The sequence below is a fragment of the Ursus arctos genome, unplaced genomic scaffold, assembly GCF_023065955.2.
Source record: "Ursus arctos isolate Adak ecotype North America unplaced genomic scaffold, UrsArc2.0 scaffold_32, whole genome shotgun sequence".
Lineage (NCBI taxonomy): Eukaryota > Metazoa > Chordata > Mammalia > Carnivora > Ursidae > Ursus > Ursus arctos.
This window is the reverse complement of record NW_026623008.1, coordinates 10,592,559-10,617,245: the sequence shown is the minus strand read 5'-3', so window position 1 is coordinate 10,617,245 and position 24,687 is coordinate 10,592,559. Positions and strand designations below refer to the sequence as shown.

The 24,687-nt window shown below is 49.7% G+C and overlaps 1 protein-coding gene across 1 annotated transcript in view; it reads right to left on the bottom strand.

The window, feature by feature from the left end:
• TMEM51 (transmembrane protein 51) overlaps window positions 1-22,859 on the bottom strand; it is a 56,546-nt gene extending 33,687 nt beyond the window's left edge. The window contains exon 1 of the mRNA XM_044391467.3: window positions 22,636-22,859. The gene's annotated coding sequence lies outside the window, so the exon portion shown is untranslated. The remainder of the gene's footprint in view (window positions 1-22,635) is intronic.
• Window positions 22,860-24,687: the final 1,828 nt, after the last annotated feature.

Sequence of the window (24,687 nt, the reverse complement as noted above, 5' to 3'; positions counted from 1 at the left end):
GTCACATGGGCCTGCCTTCCATCCTCTGCACGCTGTCCGGTCTCCCTGCATTGGGCTTCTCCCCTCCCCCAGCTGACCATGACCACCTAAGCTTCTTCCACATCCAGCTCACATGCCCTGTCTCTGGGAAGCCTCCTCCCATGGCCAGCGAGAAGGCGCTCTCCTCTTCTCGATCTTTGTCAATGCTGGTCACTTGTACGAGCCACCGGCCATTTAGAGAGGTCTGGCGGGTGTCATTTTCACGCAACGTTCTCTAACTACACTTGAAGTGAAGCAGGCAGGGCTTCACACCTGTGTTCCTCTTATCGCTGCCTCTGGGCGTTTGACATTTCTCTGGGACTCCTCTGACACCGGGCACAGAGCTGTGTGCAGCCCGAAGCCTCAACGAATCTCTGCTGACTTCATTCATTCATTCATTCAGCAAATGTTCACTGAGCAACCCTGGGTGCCAGACACAGGATCGAGCAAGACAAAGGCCTGTTCTTACAAAGCCTCTCTTCTAAACACTGGAAGGCATGGATTAAGAATTGTTCAGAAAAGAAAACAACATAAGCATAAAGGTGAGGTGGTTCTTTAGATGATGGAGGAAGGCTTCTCAGAGAAGGAGACATTGCAGCTGGGACCAACAAGGTAGCAGCGGAGCAGAATGGGAAGGTGGGAGGAGTCCCGGGTGGAGACAGCAGTGAGTGCAAAGGCCCTGAGGCAGAAGTAACCTTGGAAGATGTGCAAGGCAGAAGGGCAGCAGAGAGCCAGTTAGGAGGGTACTGCCCTAGCCCAGGGCAAAGTTGACAAACGGAGATGAACTTATTACAGATTTGATTGGGTAGGGAGAGTGGGGTGAGAGGGCAGATGATTTTAACCTGAGCAATCACGAGGATGCTAGGGCACTGTTAAGAACTGAATTTAAATCCATGTGTTGAAGCCCTAACCCCCAGTGGCATGGTATTTGGAGATGGAGCTTTTGGGAGGTAACTGGGGTTCAAGGAGGTCATGAGGGTGGGGCCCTGGTCTGATGGGATTAGTGCCCATATAAGAAGAAACTCTAGAGAGCTTGCTCTCTCTCTCTCTCCACACACGTCCCAAGGAGAGGCCATGTGAAGAGACGGCAAGAAGGCATCCGTCTGCAGGCCAAGAAGAGAGCCCTCACGAGAACCTGACCGTGCCAGACCTTGATTCTGGACCTCTCAGCCTACCGTACTGTAAGAAAGTAAGTTTTTTTTTTCTTTTTTTTATGTTTTTTTATTATATTATGTTAGTCACCATACAGTACATCCCTGGTTTCTGATGCAAAGTTCGATGATTCATTAGTTGCGAATAACACCCAGTGCACCATGCAATACGTGCCCTCCTTACTACCCATCACCAGCCTATCCCAATCCCCCACCCCCCTCCCCTCTGAAGCCCTCAGTTTGTTTCCCAGAGTCCACAGTCTCTCATGGTTCATTCCCCCTTCTGATTGCCCCCCCTTCATTCTTCCCTTCCTTCTCCTACCGATCTTCCTATTTCTTATGTTCCATAAATGAGTGAAACCATATGATCATTGTCTTTCTCTGCTTGACTTATTTCACTTAGCATTATCTCCTCCAGTCCCGTCCATGTTGCTGCAAATGTTGTGTAATCGTTCTTTCTGATGGCTGAGTAATATTCCATTGTATATATGGACCACATCTTCTTTTTTTTCTTTTAATGTTTTTTTATTATATTATGTTAGTCACCATACAGTACATCCCTGGTTTTTGATGTAAAGTTCGATGATTCATTAGTTGCGTTTAACACCCAGTGCACCATGCAATACGTGCCCTCCTTACTACCCATCACCAGTCTATCCCATTCCCCCACCCCCTCCTCTCTGAAGCCCTCAGTTTGTTTCTCAGAGTCCATAGTCTCTCATGCTTCATTCCCCCTTCTGATCACTCCCCTTTCTTTATCCCTTTCTTCCCCTACCGATCTTCCTAGTTCTTATGTTCCATAGATGAGAGAAATCATATGATAATTTTAAGAAAGTAAGTTTCTGTTACTAAGCCACACTTAGTCAGCTTGGGCTGACTAATACAGGTCCCTTCTGGAGATGGGGAAAGCGCCCCCAACAATGAGTGATTACAGATCTCTCTAGAATGAAAGATCTCAGAGTTGACACTGATAGAGTACATGGTGAGATCATGTCACTGAAGCCTACAGAGGTGTGTTTAAGGCGTGGAACGCTGGCTCGCTCCAGAATGCCTCACGTGCACTGGGGCCTCAGTCTAACGTTGAAAGCTCTTCTCCAAAGTCCCCCCGCCCCCCGCCTGCCACCTCCCTGCTTTCTGACCATTAAAAATCATCCTTTCCTTTCTCACCCTTCTAGCAGCTGAAATGCCAAACCCTCTGTTTTCTTTATTGCTGCCTTTGCTTGCTTTGGGACTAACAGCTTCTTTAAAAGCTCACTTCAAAGCCAAAGCTCCTTTTATCAAATAGCCTGGCCCAGGGGGCACCCTTTCATCTACTGAGAGCAGACATTGCGAAATCTTCCAGCTCTGCTTTCTTGGAAAAGCAGTTCGTTCTATCACGACCACAGCAATTGACGGAGTGTCAAAATGACAGACAGGAAAGGAAGGACGTTTATGGAAATGTTCCAAGAAAACAACAAAGATTCCAGATTCAAGAAAACATTTTGAGATGAAAGAGGGCTGGAGGTTGGGATGGTCTTGATGAAATCATTTTTGTTTAAAGATGGAATTCGTGAAATTTGCCTAACGAAGAAATAAGCAACTGGTACTTTTTTTTTTTTTTGAAGAAATGATTCTTTTTCAAAAATTCAGGTGTAATTGACCTACAGTGTTTTATTACTTCCAGGTGTTCGATAGAGGGAGTCGACAATTCTATACACTACTCAGTGCTCATCAGGGCAAGTGCACTCCTTAATCCCGTCACCGATTTCCCTCACCCCCCAACCACCTCCCCTCTGGTGACCAGCAATTCGTCCTCTATGGTTAAGAGCCTGTTTTTTTGTTGCTTTTATTTTCTTTGTTTTGTTTCTTAAATTCCACATATGAGTGAAATCATAGGGTCTTTGGCTTTCTCTGACTTAATTTCACTTTTTCTACTTTCTAGCTCCGTCCATATTGTTTCAAATGGCAGGATTTCATTCTTTTTTATGGCTGAGTAATATTCCAGTGTGTGTGTGTGTGTGTGTGTGTGTGTGCGCGTGCACGCATATCACATCTTCTATATTCTTCTATCAATAGACATTTGAGCTCTTTCCATAATTTGGCCGCTGTTAATATTGCTGCTATGAACACAGGGGTGCACCTATTTTTTTGAATTAGTGTTCTCTTTTTCTCTGGGTAAATACCCAGGAGTGGAATTACCAGATCACACGGTAATTCTCTATTTTTTTGAGGAACCTCCATACCGTCCTCCACGGTGGCTGCACCAGTTCGCCTTCCCACCAACAGTGCGAGAGGGTTCCTTTTTCTTTCTTCCCATCCTCGCCAACATCTGTGGTTTCTTGTGTTTTTGATTGAAGCCATTCTGAGAAGTGTGAGGTGATCTCCCATGGTGGTTCTGATTTGCATTTCCCTGATGAGGAGTGATGTTGAGCATTCTTCATGTGTCTGTCGGTCGTCTGGACGTCTTCTTTGGAGACATGTCTGTTCATGTCTTCTGCCAGTTTTTTAATTGGGTTATTTGGTTTTGGGTTTTTGTTTTTGGTGTTAAGTTGTATCAGTTCTTTATATAGTTGAGATATTAACCCTTTATTGGATATGTCACTGGCAAATATCTTCTCTCATCCAGTAGGTTCTCTTTTTGTGTTGGTGATGCTTTTCTTTGCTGTGCAGAAGCTTTTTATTTCGGTGTAGTCCCAGTAGTTTATTTTTGCTTTTATTTCCCTTGCCTCAGGGGACGTATCTAGAAAAACGTTGCTACAGTCGATTTTAGAGATGTTTCTGCCTGGACTCTCGTCTAGGATTTGTATGGTTTCAGGTCTCACATTTAGGTCCTTAATCGATTTTGAGTTTATTTTTGCATACGCTGTGAGAAAGTGGTCCAGTCTCATTGTTTTGCATGTAGCTGCCCAGTTTTCCCAACATCATTTGTTGAAGGGACTTCTTTTCCCACTGTACATTCTTACCACCTTTGTCGGAGACTGAACATAAAAGTGTGGGTGTATTTCCGGCTCTCTGTTCTGTTCCATTGATCTCTGTGCCCACTGTTGTGCCAACACCAGACTGTTTTGATGACTGCAGTTTGGTAGTATATCTTGATATCCAGGAGTGTGAAACCTCCAGTTGTGTTCTTTTTCAAGACTGAAGCAGCTGACCTTTATAAGAAACAACGCCTGGAGTATGAATGCGGACACAGGAAAAGCAAGTCTGGTTTTCATGATGTCAGGAAAACAATCTATGTAAGAAATGGCCAGGTGAAGGCCCAGATTCCTAAGAAGAAAGAGAAGACTCTGGGCCCATCTGACACACCCCCGGACGTGTCTATGCACAGTTATTAACTGTATTAAGCACCATAATACTCACATGCCAGACATTTGTGATACATGATGTCATTCGGTCCCCACGACCCTCCGTGAGGAAGGTTGGCATTACGCCCATTTTACAGATGAGTCAGCAGTATCACATCAGAAAGGGTAAGCCACTTGCCCAAGATCACAAAGCTAATAACTATTGAACCAGGATTCGAACTCATGTCTGTCTGGCCCCAGAATGTCCTTTCTGCTCCACATGTCAGGAGTTCCAAACTTGGCCGGATGTCTGAATCAACTGCAGAGCAAGTGAAAAATCTAGATTCCTGGGCCCTGCTGTCGGAGGCCTGGGCTGGGGCCTGGGAATCTCTGTTTTTGGAGGTTCCCTAATGGGTTCTAATCCAGCTGATTGATGCTCTGAGCAGAGGATTGCTGGGGTGGGCCACATCTCTGCCAGCCAGATGGTCCTGCTGGGAGAGTGGGGGAACCCCCAGCCAGGCCCCGCAAAGCACCCTTGGGCTCAGGGAGGCAGCTCCCTGGCAGGGACTGACTGATCTGTTGGGTAGCTTATGCTGTGTCAACTTGGTAAAGCTGGAATTGCTTTCCCCAGAATCCTCCTTCTTATCAGCTCTAGGTTAGAACTGGCCCAGAGAGGAGTCTGCGAAATCTGGAAAGTGGAAGCGAAGAAGCAGCCTGCCATTATGCTCTTGACGTTGATGCAGTGATGGACAGGCACCGTGGGGCCCAGCAGGTTTGAGCCCGTCCCGTCTGTGTCCAGCTCTTCTCTCGGACTGTGCGTCCTGCTGACCCACAGTGTCCCCAGGACTGCCACCGGACACCTGGCTAGGCACCCACCAGGCCACAGCTGCCCACGGGCTTCTCCACTAGCCTCCCTGTGGTCTCGCCTTGGTGGCTGGACATCCTGGTCCCTCAGTTCCCGTTTCACCTTCACTTCTGCCCACCGCACCCCCATAACTGGGTAAGATCTAATTCTTATCATAAATCCCAAATTCCATTGGTCACAGTGGTCCAGCTTCCCGGGTTCAGCCAGAATGAGGTCACCATCCGCCCTTTCCTGCAGACCTTGCTATCTTAGGCAGTGGTTCTCCAAGTGTGGTCTGGGACCAACAGCATCAGCGCCACTGGGAGCCTGTTAGAAAGGCAAGTTCTCAGGGGCGCCTGCGTGGCTCAGCTGGTTAAGCGTCTGTCTGCCTTCGGCTCAGGGCATGATCCCGGCGTTCTGGGATCGAGCCCCACATCAGGCTCCTCTGCTGGGAGCCTGCTTCTTCCTCTCCCACTCCCCTGCCTGTGTTCCCTCTCTCGCTGGCTCTCTCTCTCTCTGTCAAATAAATAAATAAAATCTTAAAAAAAAAAAAAAAGAAACGCAAGTTCTCGGGCCCCAACTCTCCAGACCCACTGGATGAGAAATTCTGGGGGAGCTTCTAACACGTGCCGAAATGTAAGAACCACCCCTGTAGGCATTTAAAAAGCCTTCCTCCATCTCTGTCTAGGATGACGAACAGATTCTGGAAATATATGTGTGTAAAATATGTTGTATTACTAATGTAGTTTTATGTTATAGGAGTTTCTGAGGCCTGACCTCCTGTCTGCGAGCGCTAGTATTTACTGAGACGTTGTGCAAAGGCTCCGCCAGCTTAGTACCATCTCACCCTGACCCCCACCCTACGGGAGTGGCATTAAATTCTATTTAATCGATGTGGAATCCACGTAGTCTGACTCAGAATACTGAGTTATTTCTCTGTGCAATGGATAGAAACCGGACAGCAGCCAGAGAGCTCCTTGGCCGACCCTTTTTTTTTTCTTTGAAAGATTTTGTCAGAGAGAGAGAGAGAGCACAAGCAAGGGGAGCAGCAGGCAGAGGGAGAAGCTGGCTGCTCACGGAGCAGGGAGCCTGATGCAGGACTCGATCCCAGGACCCTGGAATCATGACCTGAGCTGAAGGCAGACACTTCACTGACGGAGCCCCCCAGGCCTCCCCCTTGGGCCACACTTAAAAGCAGTATCTCAGTCACTCGGCCGGCCGTACCCCTCTCTGCAGTAGAGGCCAGGGGGACGTCAGGGGTGCACACTGGCCTCCTCACAGGTCCACAACCCCAGCCTGCTGCAGTAAAGCCCCACCTCCCACTCCTGGAAGCGGCTCGTCTGGATTTGGAGTGGGCTTATCAGAATGGGAAGATTTTTTAAAAGCAATTATGACAATAACAACATCTAAAAATGTATTGCGCGCCTACCGTGTGCCAAGTACTTTCTACACACGGATCATTTAATCCTCATAAAATCCTACGCCTCTCCTCCCCAGCAGGAGACATTGAGCAATTGCCCAAGTCACTCCGGTCCTTAGGGCCAGCGCTTACATTTAGATCTGTAACTTTAATACAAAGTCAAACATGGTTCTCTACAGGAAATTTAGACATGGTAAATAGTCAAACTTTTAAATTCTTTGTATCTGTTTTAAAATAAAAAAAAAAACGGACTGCCTTTATATATAATTTGCTTTTTTCCATTAAGAGATTCGAACTGTCCTGTGTCTCCCCAGGGCCTCCGTCACCGCCATGGTTAACGGCCATGTGGCACTCCCTCGCGTGGATGTACCGTAGTCTAATGTCCGGGCCTTTCTGTTGGACATTTGGGTTATTTCCACAAGAAGCTACTTGAACTGGGGGAAAACGGTTTAACTAGGGTGTGGAATTCAGCAAGACCTCCTCCCTACGACAGCACCAACATGGGGCGCTCACCCTGCGTGGATGACGTCGGGGGTGGAAAGACCCACGTGCCACGCAGCCACGTAGCTGACACACATTTATTTCAGGTGCAAACTTCCTGGGGGAAAGGATTTCATTTTTATGTGCAGAAGATGAGGTGAAAATGTCTGTGAGATTTGCTCAGCTCAGTCCTCAGGAAGAAGAGCTTGAACCCTTGGCGGAGGCATCAACGTTCTCCAGAACGCCGCGGGCTCTCCCTACCTCCAGTTCTGAGGCGACGCGCCAGCGAAATCTAGCTAAAAGCCAGCGCTCTCGTTTCTCACTACGGTATAGTGGTTAAGAATACAGACTCTGGAATCAGACGACCGGGGCTTACAACCCGTCTCTACCTCTAGTAGAGCTCCCCAAGCCTTGGAAACCAAGTGCTGAAGACAGAAGCAGCCTGGGTCCCTGAAGGACCCTGTGGAGCAAAGACCTCCCCCCCTTCTTCACCCAGCAGGTGACACTGTGACCTAACTGTCTTCAACCCTTGACACGTGGGGCTGTTTGCACAGTAGCTAGCGTACTCCTGCCTCAGTTTCCCCATGTCATTGAACTGTTATGAGGATCGATGTGGTATGAGTTAATATATGCAAAATGCTATGTGCCTTTAAACTAACATGGGAGATACCTTGTAAGGTCAGACCCTCTCTCCAACCACCCAGCCAGGATCTGTCTCCCCCTCCAGGGCCACCCTGAAAACAAGGATGTGGGGGGGCCTGGTTGTTCCGCACCCACCACTCCATCAAGAATACTGACTCCATCAAGGACATTTCCCCACATGTTCATGACTTTCCACCGCAACCAGATATGGCTCTGGCTCCCAGGAATTTCCCTAAAATCTTTGTGAATGTTTTGCAGCCGGAAATCCTCTTGTCGGAAGCACGCCTGCCTCCCCCTCTCCGTGAGACATTCCCAGCGAATGGGTAACTCCATCCCAGGCAAGAACATGCATGGCAAGAGCTGCCAACACACTTCCCCACAGGCAGTGAGTCAGTAGAAATACGCAGGGCTGAAGACCTCGGGGAACTTCACGGCTACTGGCTCCGCCACGCACGGTTCCCCTTAGCCTGGGACAAAACTACTCAAGGGCTCCACCGGCTTCCGACCACAAAACGAGGGACCAATGATCCATAAATTCGGAACTTGTACCCCCAGCTGATTACACATGTTAACTACTTTCTGTCAGTAAAAGGTTGCTTTTCTCATACTTACTCGCCATGCCCTTTTGTGTAAGGCATGTTTCTTCCTCTGTGTGTGTGTGTGTGCACAGACCCCTGATGAAAGCTACTGACCCTCCACCGAAAAATGAAGAGATGGAAGTTTGCCATAAAATTTCAGCTGGTTTGTGGGTTCTCAAAGGCAATCTGAGGACCCTGACATGAGTGATGACGAGTTTAGAAGTACCCAACAGGGGCGCCTGGGTGGTTCAGTCGTTAAGCGTCTGCCTTCGGCTCACGTGTGATCCCACAGTCCTGGGATTGAGCCCCACATCGGGCTCCTCCACTGAGAGCCTGCTTCTCCCTCTCCCACTCCCCCTGCTTGTGTTCCCTCTCTCGCTGGCTGTCTCTCTCTCTGTCATATAAATAAATAAAATCTTTAAAAAAAAAAAAAAGTACCCAACAATTTCAGAACGATCCGGACAACAGTAACACTTGAACATCAAAAAGCAGTATTTAAAAGCATCTGATACACACTGGACATTTCTGGAAGCCTATACAAGACACGGTGAGCCGTGGCTATCTCTGAGGAATGAGACTGGGGGTCTGAGATGAGAAGGAGATTCATATTTTTTCACTGGATATCCCTTTATGCAGTGTGTGATTTTAAAAAATTTTTACCACGTGTAACATTTTTTTCTAATTAAACAAAAAGAGTCGAGAAAAAGTCATTTAAGAACCAGCCACAACCCACTGTGACCCTTCCTGCGACATGGGGAAGGGGCAGATCACCCATGGGGAAAAGGTCAACTTCCTTCCTGGTGGAGTAGGACCCACGTGGGATGCGGAAAGGCAAAACGTCACTCAAGGGGGCGGGGGTGGTGTGACTCGTTCTCCTGGGTGTTCAACACGGGTCATTAAAGTTCCAAGTTGAGGCAGGGGGTGATTCATATTTCATTAGGTCTGTGCACTGCGTGGTGCTGGCAGTCGGAACCGGGAAGAACCTTCTTTACGGAAGTTCAGGGAGACCACTCACTCTAATCGACTTTGAGCCCGGCTGGAGGTGATGAGGATAGCAGATGCTAGAACAAAGCTAGGTTGTAGGGGGAAGACATTCGGTGGAGGCTCAACGGTCTGCCACCGCAAACCCTCTCCAAGTTCAAAGAGAGTAGCTCTGCATTCACCAGGTTGAAGTGTATGTCATCGCCTTTTCTGTGGGTCAAGGGCAGCCGGAACCTGTTATTTCCTCCGCTGTGCTGAGGACCCCGTGAGGCCGTGAGGCGCTGTGGGTGGCACACAGTAGGTGCTCACAAGAGTCTGCTTCTCCCGTGCAGCACCCCCTCCCTGGATCCTCAGCACGACACGTTCAAGTGTGGCCACTTCGTATAAAGACGCTCTCACCGGACAGCCCCGGCCATCCCGCTCCTAGGTGTTCGCTCAAGAGAAATGAAAACCATGTATGTTCCTACTCCAACGTGCACGTGACTGTTTGTAGCGGCCTTAGTCGTGATCACCCCGGAACCAGAAACAATCAGTAAACGGATTGACATTCGTTACATCCGCCCAATGCAGCAGCACAATAGGAAGAGCCTCAAAGCGTGATGCCGAGTAGAAGCCAGACTCCAAAGGCTTCATACCGTCTGATTCTATCTGTATGACGTCCTGGCAAAGGGAAAACTCTGAGGACGGCCAACACCAGCGGCTGCTGAGGACCAGGGGGAGGGGAGGGGTTGGCACAAAGGGGCAGCTCGAGGGAATTTGGGGGGCTAATGAAACTTTTCCATCTCTCGATTGTGGTGGCCGTTACACAACGGTTGGCGTTTATCAAAACCGTGGAACTATACATGAGAAAGGGTGAATTTTACTGTTTGTAAATTTGGAAGGATGTACGTGACCTCATGACCTCAAAGACAGAGCGCTGGGAGGGTGGGGTGCGAGCTTAGGCCGCTGTTAACAACCAGGATACACTGGCGGCTTCATCAACAGACACGGACTCCTCCCCGTTCTGGAGGCTGGAAGTCCAAGGTCAAGGTGCTGGTAGATCTGGTGTCCGGTGAGGGCCCGCCTCCTGGCTGTGTCCTCCTGGGGCCTCTCCTGGGTGATCCCTCTCTCCTCCTCCTCTCAAGGGTGCTAATCCCATCGTGACAGACTCACTCTCACCAACTCATCTAAACCTAATTGCCACCCAAGGCCCCACCCCCTCATATCAGCCCTTCGGGAGCAGGGCTTCAACAATGAATTTGGCGGGGACAGAAACACAGCCTATAACAGGTGGTTTTCACAGGGGCAGACGAGTGCGCTGCAGTGTTTCAGCTTTGTAAATCCGGGCAGGGAGAATCATAAAGGAACCACCAGGACTAGGGGCCAATCCAACGCGAGCCCTCTACAGCTCGCAAACACCTTCCCCGGCAGTCACCCTTGGGGGGTCCACTAGAACCCCAGGTGATTTTAAAAAAATAAAACATGTTTCCCTTATTATAAAAACAATGCTTCTTTATTAAGCAAACATTAATAAGTCCAGATTAGCAGAAAGGAAATGAAAATCGCCAAGTGCCCCACCATCGTAACTACTGATGATAGCTATGGTGATGGAGTGCAGACTTTCTCGTGTGTTTTCTGAACAAACGTACTTTTTTTTTTTCTTCCTTCCTTCCTTTCTCTCTCTCTCTCTCTTTTTTTTTTTTTTACAAAAATGAGATCATACTGCAACATGGCTTGGTGACCTAACTTTTACAACGTTAATAATATAACAAACAATTTTGCACATCATCAGTATTCATCTAAACCATAACTTTTAGTGGTTGAGGAATATTCCGGTACGTGGAGGACTCATAATTTACATAACTAACCGAGCCTCTACGGCCAGACACATACGTGGTTTCTAATTTTATTGCTATTTTAAAAAATAACAGTATTGAAACTAACTCCTTACACAATCATGTTTCCTCTAGATAAATTCTTGGTATTGAAACTGCTGTGTTTTTTAAAGTGTTGACGTGCATTTCGGACTGTCCTCGTCCCCACCATGAGCTCCTGAAAGATTAGCGTTCTTTTTTTAACTTAAAATTCTGAAACGTTCAAAACATTTAAAATGTCCTATGTGAAAGATGGTATTGTTTTAAGTGGTATTTTCTTTAATATGATGGGGGTGAAAGTTGGGGTTTTTTCCCATGTGCTTACTGGCCAAGAGCATTTCTTCTTCTTCTCCTTCTCCGCCCCCTCTTCCACCTCCTCCTTCCCTTCCTCCTTCTCCTCCCCTTCCTCCTCCTCCTCCTCCTTCCCGTCCTCCTCCTCCCTCCTTCTCCTTCTTCTTCTTTGAGCTCTGACCTGCTCTGCTTCCTGATGGGTTGCAACGACAACTATAGAACAGCACATGGAAAATGTCTTGCCATTAAAGTTTAAAACTCATCCAGTCACGAGGGGAGAAGCAATTAAGACACTGGCTCCATCGCTTCAAAAATGTCAATGCCACAGAAGACCAACAAGGTTTGGGGACCATCTTGGATTCAAGGAGACTAAAATCAATGGGTGGCCCAGGGGATTAAGGAGGGCACTTGTTGCGATCACCACCGGGTATTGAATGGAAGCGTATGGAAGGTATTGTACACCTGAAACTACTACTACACTCTAGGTTAACTACCCGAAATTTAAACAAAAACTTAAGGGGCGCCTGGGTGGCACAGCGGTTAAGCGTCTGCCTTCGGCTCAGGGCGTGATCCCGGCGTTATGGGATCGAGCCCCACATCAGGCTCCTCCACTATGAGCCTGCTTCTTCCTCTCCCACTCCCCCTGCTGTGTTCCCTCTCTTCGCTGGCTGTCTCTATCTCTGTCAAATAAATAAATAAAATCTTTAAAAAAAAATAAACAAAAACTTAAGAAAAATAAAATCACTGGATGATCCCAATGTGGACCCTGATATCATGGGGACTCTTGAATAAGGGACAATAAATTAGATAATACCGGTGTATCGTTGTTACATTTCTTGGTCGTTTCTTCTTCTTTTCCCCCCACGTGCTTGTTGGCCAACAGCATCTCTTCTTCATTCCACTTCTTGTTTTGTTTTGTTTTTGGTTTCTTTTTGTTTTTTGTCTATTCCATTTCTTGAGGGCATCTGACTTTTCCTTACTAACTGGAGAAGCTCGGTACGTGTTCCGGAAACAGCCCCTCGCCGGCCGTGTGTTGCAAATGTTGTTCTAGGTTACCATTGGCGGTATTGAAGTTTTTTAAGTTTAGGAGCCTAATCTATCAATCGTTTTCAGTCATTTCTTTTATAATTTTACCCTTTACTATCATCCTTTAAAATCCCCCTCCAACAAGGGGCTACAGTAATTCTACGGTGGCGAAGGCTTGCAGACAGCACTGTTCACCAAATGATCGAGGACAGTACCACCGGTGAGTCGTGCTGCTGTATAGTGTGTAAATCCTTATGTGATACAATGACAAGGACACTTCACCTCCGTCGCATTCCTTCCCCGAACCCCAAATCCCAGTCCAATCACGAGACGACATCAGACAAACCCAAAGTAAGGGGCCTTCTAGAGAATACTGACTAGCACTCTTCAAAGCTTTCAAGGTCACAAACTTCAAGGAAACACTAAGACACTGGGATAGACCAGGAGAGATGAAGAAGACAGGACAACTGAATGCCGTGTGGTGTCCTTGAATGGACCCCAGAGCAGAAACAACAACAAAATAACCTGGTGACATCCAAATAAAGTCCGCCATTTTGTGAGAATAACGTGAATTTCTCGGCTTTGTCACCTACGCTGTGTCAGGTAGGACGCTAACATCAGGGGAAGCTGAGTGAAGGATATGGGAAAGCTGTATTATTTCTGCAACTTTTCTATAAATCTAAAATTATTCCAAAATAAATAGAGTTTGGGGTTTTGTTTTGGTTTTTTTTTAAGAGTTTTGTCTAGGACAAAGAATGGTCTAGGCAGAAAAGCAGAAGGAATAGAAAGAGAAAAACTATCACGGTTCATGGCTATGGGTGGGGGTGTAGGAGGGAGGTGGAGGCAGGAAGGGGTTCGGGTTCCTTACAACTCATCCATTGGTTGGGGGGAGGGGTTGGGGCAGCAGCAATGGGTCTGGAGAGGTAAACTGAGTCTGAACTCTCGAGTCCGGTATTTAGGAGTGTCTAGTCTTCATTGAAACCTAAGGGTTTTAGCTTAGCCTTGATCTTGCAGGCAGTTGAGGGAGTGGTAAAGATTTTAGTTCTGGGAGTATATGATTATTGGTTACTTCACTTATTTTGTATTCTAATTTACTGATTCCTCGCTCCGCCCCAATAAGGCGTCAGCTCCACGAGAGCAGGGACCATATCTCTTTTAGGGACCATGTCCCCCCCAAACCCAGAACACCTGGCCTATAGAAAGAACTCAATAAATATCAGTTGAATAAAGGAGCCTCACTTCCAAAATGGCTTTTAAGAAGAAACTGTATAAAAGGTTTTTCCCATCCCACCCTTCACATCCAGTATCAGCGCATGTGAATTAATCTCTTCTGCAGCTCGGGGCCTCTCCCCAGGCTGTTGCTTCAGCCAGGTGCTCCCTTTTCTCCTGCCGACGTTCTACCCGCCCCCCCTTCAGATTTCAGCATAGATTCAGTTTTCTGCAAGCCCGGCCTTGACACTCCAGGTCTGGGAGAAATTTCCTCTTCCCGCTCCTGGGCTTCCTCATCACTGTCGGCTGAACTACGTTGGTGTCTTTACAGTCGGCTCCCCACCGACCCCTCAGACCCATCAGCCCGGCTTGTGGGCGAGAGCCGGCCCTCTAGTTCACCACTGGCACACAGAACATCCCAGCACATTTGTGAAAAGCCACAGCTTGTGGCGAGCCAAAGATAACGCCCCCCATCCCTGCCAGCACAGAATGTGCACCTGTCACTGCTTGAACACAAGGACCCAAGGACACCTCCGATACATAATTGCTATTGTCCGCACGGCTCCACACTTCTCCAAACTAATGAAGATGTCATATTTGGGATCCAAAAGTGTGAGCGTTTGTTTTTATTTTATTTTTTAAAAGATTTTATTTATTTATTTGTGTGTGAGAGAGAGAGAGCACAAGCAGGGGGAGCGGCAGAGGCAGAGGGAGAAGCAGGCTCCCCGCTGAGCAAGGAGCCCGATGCAGGACTCGATCCCGGGACGCTGGGATCATGACCTGACTTGAAGGCAGATGCTTAACCAACTGAGCCACCCAGGCTTCCCGAGTTTGTTTTTTAATCATATCCTCCTGCACCAAGTATTGACAAACCATGCCTATACCCTAACCGGCACGTGCGTACCTCGAAGATACTGCGGGTTCGGTTCCAGACCACTGGAATAAGTGAATATCTCAATAAAATGAGTCAAATGAATTTTCTGGTTTCCCAGTGCGTATGAAGTATGTTCACACTAGGCTGTAGTCGATTAGGTACGCAATAGCACTATGGCTAAAAAAACAATGTACATACCTTAACTAAGAAATACATAATTGCTAAAAAATGCTAACCGTCATCTGAGCTTTCAGCAAGTCATGATCGCTAATCACAGATCACCCCACAAAATATGATAATAATGAGAAAGTTTGAAATATTGCGTGAATTACCAAAATGTGACACAGAGAGGAAGTGAGCAAATACTGTTGGAAACACGGCACCAAGACACCTGCTGGACGCAGGGTTGCCACAGACCTTCAATTTGTAATATACGCAGTCTCTACAAAGCGCTATGACATGGGGTACCCCTGCACACACCCAGCCAGTAGGTGTGGGGAAATGTAGACAAGGGTTAGGTAAGTAAATTCTCTCTCTCTCCCAGACTAGATGTAGAGAGGAAAACGTGGCAAAGACCTAAAATTCACCAAGAATTAGAGCCACCTGGTACCATAACCTGAATCAAAGAAATAGCAGAACCTTCTGGAGACATCCAGAACTGTACATCATATGAGGCCACAATCTTAAAAAAAAAAAAAAAAAAAGACACATGAAAAGCCAACAGACACATGAAAAGCTGCTCAACATCACTCAGCATCAGGAAATGCAAATCAGAACCATAATGAGATATCACCTCACACCTGGCAGAATGGCTACAATCAAAAAGGTAAGAAAGAACATGCGTTGGCAAGGATGTGGGAGAAAGGGAACCCTGGTGCACTGTTGGTGGGAATGTAAATCGGTGCAGCCACTGTGGAAAACAGTGTGGAGGTTCCTCAAAAAATTGAAAATGGAACTACCCTATGATCCAGCAATTTCACTACTGGGTACTGATACAAAGAAAACAAACACCATGGTAGGTGAGTTCTCATCCTGGACCTGCCACAATTTGCTGGGAGACCTTGGGTCCATCACCTCTAGGGCCCATCACCTCTAGGATGCTTCCATTCGCGAAGCTCTGGGGACATTAAGAAAAGAAGACATGCCAGAATGGACTTACCAATCCTGTGATGGGTTTTAGATGCTGTCACTGGTAACAATGTTCTGTGCACCGGGCAATAGAAACTGGGCCATTAGCACGACAGCTATGGGCTTTATGATAAACATGAATTCCTAGTGTACATTATCAGTGCAGCCTGAGGGGGACTCGGCTGCGTGGGGAATGTGTGTTTCAGGCCAACAGCGTGGCTGATGCGGACTTCGGCACGTCATTCCGAGAGGTGTCAGAGGCCTACATTTAGAGTAGACCTAAGAGGAGAGCCCACCTGCCCCATACAGACTTTCTGTTTTCTGGCCTCTGTCTCTTCTTCTAAGAATTGAGGTGGCTAGACGAGCACTGGTTTCCAGCCTGTGGTTTAGCATTGTTTTTAAAGCCATAGAACCTTCTTAAAGGAATCTTTCACACCCCTGACATCTGGAACATTTGTAAACAGAGCTTCCTTCCAGCTGGCCCTGCCTCCCACCACTCAGCTCTGTCCCTGCAAACCCCTGACTGCTTCTGGGACCCGTCCAAAGAATTCCAACTTTCCCAGAATCACAGTATAAAAAGCAGTGGACCGTTAACACCATACACAAAAATTAACTCACAATGGATTGAAGACTTGAATGCAGGACTTGAATCCACAAAACTCCTTGGAGAAAACAGAAGCAGTAAGCTCCCTGACATTATGATTTTTTTTTGGATCTGACTCCAAAGGCAAGGAAAACAAAAGCAAAAATAAACAACTGGGACTACATCAAACTAAAAAGCTTCTGCACAGCAAAGAAAACCATCAACAGAATGAGAAGAAAACCTACAGAATGGGAGAAGACATTTGCAAGTCATGTATCTGATAAGGGGTTAATATGCAAAATATATAAGGAACTCACACAGCTCGATAACAAAAGAAACCCACAAAGAATCTGATTAAAAAATAAGCAGATGATCTAAATAGAGGTTTTTCCAAAGAAGACATGCAGACGGCCAGCAGACACATGAAAAGCTGCTCAACATCACTCAGCATCAGGAAATGCAAATCAGAACCATAATGAGATACCACCTCACACCTGGCAGAATGGCTACAATCAAAAAGGTAAGAAAGAACATGCGTTGGCAAGGATGTGGGAGAAAGGGAACCCTGGTGCACTGTTGGTGGGAATGTAAATCGGTGCAGCCACTGTGGAAAACAGTGTGGAGGTTCCTCAAAAAATTGAAAATGGAACTACCCTCTGATCCAGCAATTTCACTACTGGGTACTGATACAAAGAAAACAAACACACTGATCTGAAAACACCATGCACCCTTATGTTCACTGCAGTGTTATTTACAACAGCCAAGACATGGAAACAACCTAAGTATACATCAACGGAGGAGTGGCTAGCAAAGACACGATACAAATATTTATATACATAAATAAATACTACCTAGCCATAAGAAAGAATGAAATCTTACCATTTGCAGCAATATGCATAGACCTAGAGAATATTATGTAAAGTGAAATAAATCAGAGAAAGACAAATACCACATGATTTCACAAATAGGCGGAATCAAACAAAACAAATAAAGCAAACCAAACCCCAGACTCATGAACACAGAGACTAGATTGGTGGTTGCTACAGGGGAGAGGGCTTGGTGGGGGGGCAAAATGGGTGAAGGGAATGAAGAAGTACAAGCTTCCAGTTACAAAACAAAGAAGTCATGGGGATGTAATATAGTCAATAACGTCTTCATAACTTTGTCACGTGACAGACGGTAACCAGACTTACTGTGTTGATCATTTTGCAATGGATACAAATGTCAAATCACTATGTTGTCTACCTGCAACTCACATAATATTGTATGTTAACTGTACCTCAATTTAAAAAGAAACCCAATGGACCACAGCAAGGGCTACCCACGGTTCTTACCATGCAGATGGAAATCTATTTATCTGTGCATACCCATATACAGATAATTGAGATGAAAGTTTTAGTAAAGAATGGTTCTCACAACAGGAGATGCATTTTGTTTTCTAAGTCTGCTTTCTTCTATTTCACTTTTTAAAAGCCAGTGGAAAACTACTTAACTGATTTTAAAACCCACTAAGTTGCTGCCCACAGTCTGTAGACATTGGCCTAAGGGATCCTCCAAGATCACTTCTAGCATTGACAATTCATATGGCATTAACAAAGCTGTGTTCCTGTTAGAGTCTGAGAGACGACGCTAAGAGACCCTGTCCCAAAGGTGACGTTACCAACCTGGAACACCTGAGTAGGCAACAAATTCTCTGCTTGGGCTTGCCATCGAACCACTTGCTGTCCAAGAAGCAGGGCTCGGAGACAAGCAAGCCCAATACAGTACTGATTTTTCTAGGGACCCACACTTGCCACCCCAGTGCCTACTCCTGGGGAGATTCAGGGCAAGGGGTGGTAACAGTGGGGTGGGAGCACTTGGCTGGGTTAAAAACCAACACAGCAAAAAATCAGAGGAAACGAAGACACCTCTTTCCCTCCCATAATCTTTGGATCACGCCCATCCCACTGAGATGGCTAGCCTCCTCCATTTCTAAGGGACTCACTGAGAATCTATCTTTGCTCCAGATTTTGTAAACGTGGCCCTTCCCCGAACACCATGGTGGTGCAGAGAAATGGCCCCCTGGAGTCCCACACGGTGAGTAATTTGCACAGCGTGCTAGGATTTTTGGTTGCTGGAGTGTTCTGACATAGCCACAAAAAGCTGGCCTCCTGAGAACCTTCCAGCCATCAGAGGGTAGAAGCGCCTGAGATTGACAGGTTAGAACCGGTGTGCTGTCAGACAGGGAAAATACATGTTATGACGATGAACCAGGATATTAAACAGCAGAGCAAGCAAACGAAAAATCTGCGTAAACACCGAACTATCCACAGTGGTTGCCAGCATATCGTGATGTTTTCCCGTCCAGGTTTTCTACAATGAGGACGTACTTCCTTTGTAATCTGGGGGAGAAAACAACTTTAAACGCCTGTCCGTTCAGAGGTATATCATAAAGTATGCTCAGAGGAGCAGCAAGTAAGGTTGGTTAATTACTAGCTTGCTCCCTGGCGTGAATACCAGTTTGAACAGATAGGACCTGAAAATGTCAAGATATATACTCCTTGATGTGTACCCCTCGTCTTCCGGGTCCCTCAGCACCTACTCCTCCTGGATAGGTCACTGTGGACATCTCTAAAGCACCTGCCGGTGTGGAGCGTAGAAAGAAAGAGGTTTCTGAAGGGGGCTCGTCTGGTTTTATTGTTTTGGTTTATTTTCAAGAACCATCCCTGAAATCAAGGAAGTGGGGTCTAGTCCTAGCTCTGAACTCAGGCGAGTTCCTTTCCATTCCCGGGGCCTCAGTTTCCCCATTTGTAAAATAAGCAGATTAGATGTTCTGATGCCTAAGGTCCCCTCCGGCTCCAAAATTCTAAGAGTTAAAGGGACCAGCATTCAGGTTTAAGGGCTGCTAGGTCTCATAAATCTAGGGCAAGAGAGAATAAGAGACTGTTGGCAGCTTAGCCCAAGTAAACAACACTGGCTAGAAGGCCAGGCCAACCAGCCTGGGGAGATAAGGGTTGGGGCCGAGGGGAGGGAGGAGTCAAGAATCAGTCTGAGGCCACAGCTAGTGGGGGAGAGCTCAGCAGAGACTCTTGGAAGGCTGCCTCTGGCCAGTGTCTTGGGGCAGTCTGGCCTGAAGCAGGGAAAACCTGTTTCTTGGGGGAGCCAGAGCTCCCAGGAGGGGCAGCCAGTGCATCAAGGGTCAATCCAGGACCAGGAGAACAAAAATGTTGCCGGGCCAAGCTGGGCCACCTGTCCAGGCAGGGGAGGAGCCAGACTCTAGAAGCGGCCAGCAAGATGGAGATCCCGAGAAACCACAAAACCTGTACTAAACTGGGGTCTAAAACAGGTCTCTGACCTGAATGTGGCCAGGTCTCCTGGGAGAACGCAGAGCGGTCGGGGGTGGGGGGGTAGCAGTCCCAGTTCTGCTGCTGACTTGCTATGTACGCTTCCCCTCTCGAGTTTTGTTAATGAGAGGGGTCCCCTCCACCCACATCATTCTGGGGTCCTCCTGTGGCTGGTGAAAGACAGAGTGTGGTCACCCTCCAAGCAAAAGGAGACTTCCAACATGGAAGATGCTCTTAGAGCTTGTTAATTGCAAGAACGACCGGTCCAAGCTTCAGAACAGACACAACCAAAGTGAAAGCAAAAGCCAGGAGCCAGAAGCAGACCCCTCCCCAAATCCCCAACAGAAGACATCTGAGCTTCTGGAACCTTCTCAGCACTTAGGGAGAAAACTCTCCTCAGTCCCTCGAATTCCAGCTTAATTTGGAATGGGGAGAAGAGAAGCCCAGAGCTAAAGCCCCTCTTCCAGCCCTAGGGTCGTGAGGGGTTTACTGCCAGCCCCACGAAGGGAGAGGACATTTACCAGAACCGTGACCCAGGAAAACAGGAGCCCTAAAAGAGGCAGGCTGCCCTGGAGACGGGCTGCTGGCTCTGCTTCCAGCTCTGCCATTCCTCACGCAGAAACTCCTAGGTGTTGTGCCTTCTGGAGTCTGGGAGCAGGAAAGCCACAGCTGGAGGGGCTCGGGCCCTGCCAAGTCCCCAGGCACTCGCCCGCGCTCTCTGGCGGAGACAGGCTGGCAGTTTGGGCCTCACGCCAAATCCACAAACCTCCCCTTGAGCAGTGGTCACGTGTGAAGACCCCATTCATCTGTGCCTCCTGTGCGAGGCTCCACTCCAGCCCCCTGTCTCATTCCCACCGCCCCCGGCCTGCAGACAGCCTCCTCTCTCCCAGCAGCCCTCCCCAACCTCTCCTCCACTTCTGCACCGAGTTGTCTTCCTCACGTATCAACAGGATCAAATGACTCCCCTGCTTAAGGAACTTGAATGGAATTTGTGTCTGTCTTTGTCTTTCTTCCCCAGTGACCCATCCTGAGCACCTAGAACAGGGCCTGGCCCACAGAAGGCACTCAGTCAACACCTGCGGAATGGTTCCCAGACGACCACAGGATAAGTCGCCCGTGCAACGACCAGCCCCCTGCCTATCTCATCTAGCTCATTCCAGACCCTCCATTCCCTTTACTTTCCCCACCTTCCCACAAACCCAGCCGCCACTGCCTCAGCGCACTCCCCCAGGCCCACCACACCCCGTGTGCCTTTGTACCTCTATGCCTTGGCTTGAGCGGTTCCATCTGCCCAGACACCCTTCCTCCCCCCCACCCCCCAGGGACTCCTATCAATACCCTGTTGCATATTCCAACATCCTTTTCTTATCAGGACCTCCTGGCATGCTTCAGCCTGAGTTATTTCTCTCTCCTCTTCTCCCCTAAGCCTTGTAAGGAAACTTCCTACAGAGCACTTGCCATGTGCCAGGCACGAAGGTCCCACCTGGGAGGTTATCACTACCATCGGACAGATGAAGAAGCCGGAGGCTCAGTGAGGCGCGTCACACAGCCAGCCAGTGCTGGGGCCTGACTGCATCACCACCTCGGAGCGACGCCTGTCGTTTACTACTCACTAGGCTGGGAGCTCTTGAGGTCCCCTAGGCTCTGCATCCCTGGGGCAGGCCTGGCCCTGCTAGTGCCCAGGAGGCCCTAATCATCCCACCACTGGACAGAACATCGTGACGAACAGATGAGCCGCCAGCCTCCTCCCCTTGCCCTCTTCTGCCTTTTGTCCCAGTCTGGGCAGTTCCTCTGGCAAGCTGCGGAGGGAAGCATTTGGAGGGTAAGGGGCTCCTTCCCAATTCCATTCGTTCCTATCAACTTAGGTCAAGATCCTTGTGTGACAAGTCTCCAAAGTGTGAAGGGCGCTCACAGGTCCCAGAGCCGACCTTTCACTACAGAAGCCATACTCGAAGAGCACCACGTCGAACGAAAACCAAAAACCAGCACTAGAGGGTAACCCCTCTCCCGCGGCTCGCCCGGGCGGGCTCCGACTCCGCCCCCGCCGGTCCGGCCCCGCCCACCCAGGCCCCGCCCGCGCCGCTCCGGCAGCGCCGGGGTTCCCGGGCCTGGACCACCCGCACTGCTAGGAGGGTATCTGACGCTGGCCACACAAGCTCATCCGAGAGTGCACAGGTGCCCCAAGGCTGCTACCGGCCAGGGAGGGCCCAGGCAGGGCTGGGGAACCATCCGTACATCCAAGTTTCCTGTTTCCCCCACCCGTCGGTTAGGAAAGCTTACTTTCTCTAAGTGACCATCCCTTTCAATTAGACTTGGCACTCCCAGGCCACACACCTCCCATCGGGAAGCAGACAACAGATCTGATTTGGATTTTAAGTACTTGCTGTGTGCTAGGTACGAGTGCCCCGCCTCATCCCAGGAGGGTATCATGCCCATTTCACAGTGAAGAAACTGAGTTTCACCCTACTTTTCTCACGCCCGATTTCTCACCGTTTTGTGCCTCTAGCACGTAAAACATACACACGAATCTAAATCCCCCCAAAGCCCCGGTTTCCAGAAAAGAGTTAGGGATGGGGGAAGGGGGATCAATTTGGGAAGCGCCAGGGTGGTTTCCGGGGACTTACTGGGAAGTTCTGCTCTAAGCACGAGTGGAAGGTGCCTCTTCGTCGAGGCCAAGGGTTCGAAACCCACCTGGCAGATGGCACCTGTCCTCGCCAACAGGGGGCCCCGGAGGCTGGTTGCCCTCCCCTCGCCGAGGTCAGCGCGATGCCATGGAGGCGGGGTGCCCCGCACTGGCGGGGCGCGGCTCCAGTGGGTGCGGGTTCGGAGTCCTCTCGGCTGCAGACCCGGGACAGGAAGCTCCCGGACGGACGGACAAACAGACTCCGACAGCCCTCGACTCCCTCCCCGGCCCTGCCAACAGTCACTCCGCGGGCGCCGCGGAGCGGAAGGCGCGGCGGCGCAGACTCACCCGGGCGGCTGCGGGTCCAGCTCGGTCACGGTCGGGCGGCCGGGGACCCGGGGCTCCACGACCCGGTACCCCGGGCTGCCTCCTTCGGGGCGCTATGATCCCGGGGCCGGAGGCTCGGGGTGTGGGGGGTGGGTCTCGGTCGAGGGAGGCGGTGGCGGAGAGGGCGCAGCGCCCGCTCCGGGACCGGGATGGGGACGCAGGAAGCTCTGCCTCGGAGCGCCGGCGTGCAGGAGGGAGGGACCGCGAGAGACAGAGGGCGGGGCGGGCCAGGAGCGGCCTCCAGCCCCGAGAGGCACCGCCCACCAGTCGACCCTCCCCCCCCCCCCCCCGGCCCGCCGCACCACCCCCAGGACTGGGAAGAAGACCCGAGCTGCGGAGGGAAGGCACCTACTCTCGCGTCGGATGGGGTGGGGGGGTGTCGGCGGGTGGGTGGGGGGAGACGCTGGGCCAAGTCCTTCCCCGACCCCCGCCACTCCGAGTTGGCTAAGCAGGGATGGGGGAAGGGAACAGAGCCCAGACATCCCCACCCCCCCGGCCGCGGAGTTGGATGTGGGGGTGGAATGGGGGACGGTGACTCGGGCCGGGAGTCCAGGTTATTTAACTGTTATGTAGAGCTGGGAGACCCCCCCCCCCATACCCCACTCGCAACTCAGGCGCGAATATGCAGGTACAGCACTGAGGACCCACCTGCCGCGCCTTTACCTGGCCGGGCGCTCACCTGGCCACCCGGTGCGCCGGCCTCTCCCTCCACTTCCTCGGGAGGCCACCGCCTCCCTCTTCACCACTGGGCGTGTTCGGGGCGCTGGGACCCGCCTGCACCGCCCAAGGCTGGTGGTTTGCGAGGTGACTGATGGGTGGAGGTGGGAAAGGAGGAAGCAGGTTTTTAAAAAACGAGTCTGTTCCTGCCCTCGGCTCGGCCCCCCACCCCACCCGGTCCCCTGCACGCCTCCTGTGGGTTCCCGGTCGCACGGCCCGGGTGGAGCCCGACCCGGGTGGAGCCCATTTCGGGGGCCCGCGCCTGCATGCATACCGGATGCGGGCGCCCTGTCCAGAGAATCTTGCCTACTGGGTGCTTTCATTCCCAGCTTTCCGGAGAACTTTCCCAGTGAAACACCGGCCGTTGTTGGCCTAACCACCAGGTTGCAGGCAGTGGCCCACCAATGCCTAGAGCCCCAGAACTGCTACCTGAGGCCTGGCTCGGGGGAGGGTAAACCCCAACTGGTGAGGTGCCTCTGACTGGCTGCGGCTCTGCCTCTGCTCCCCCACCTGGAGGTTTGCCCTGGAACCATGCCTCTCTGGTGCCCAAACTGATCTCAGCCAGACCACAAAAAAACCTGGATGCTAAACCTAGAGGGAGAAGATAGCCCGCTGCCTCTCCCAATCTTAGATTGTTTTGAATTCCAAGAGAGGCCAGGTCTGGGGTCCACTTCTCCCCCAACTGTCCAATTCTTTGAAGTTAAAACCCTGAGAAAGGCCAATAGGCAGCTGGCCAGGTGTCAGAGAATCCAGCTGAGGACAGAAGGCGCCTCCTACTGGGAATCTGCTGTGTCCAGGACAGAAATTAGAGGCCCTGGTGGAATTGCAATCAAGTTCACTGTCAAGCTGCCAAGTTCATGGGTGCACATCATCCAAAGGTGTGTATACCTATCGTCCATTGTTGCTTTTTAACTTGAACAGAAACACTTCAACAGGTGCCTGGTGTCCACAAATAGGCAAATTTGGGGCTGACTTGTGATTTGGGGATGAGGAAAGCATTTAGGGAAACAGCGATGAATCTCCATGAATATAACAACTTATTCCTCACAGCCTTACTATGGACCCATTACCAGGTTGCTACTCACTTCCCAGCCCATTTAAGCCTTTTTAACAACCGCAGGGAGGATTTTGGTTACACCCACTTTATAGGAGAGAAAGCTGAGGCTTCAGGAGGTGAGGTCATCATTTGCCCAAGGTCACACAGCTGGGAAGTATCAGCAATTAGACCCCAGTTCATTGGCTACAGAGCCCGTGCTCTCCCATCTTTGGAAGAATTCCTTGTCACTCTGCACAGAC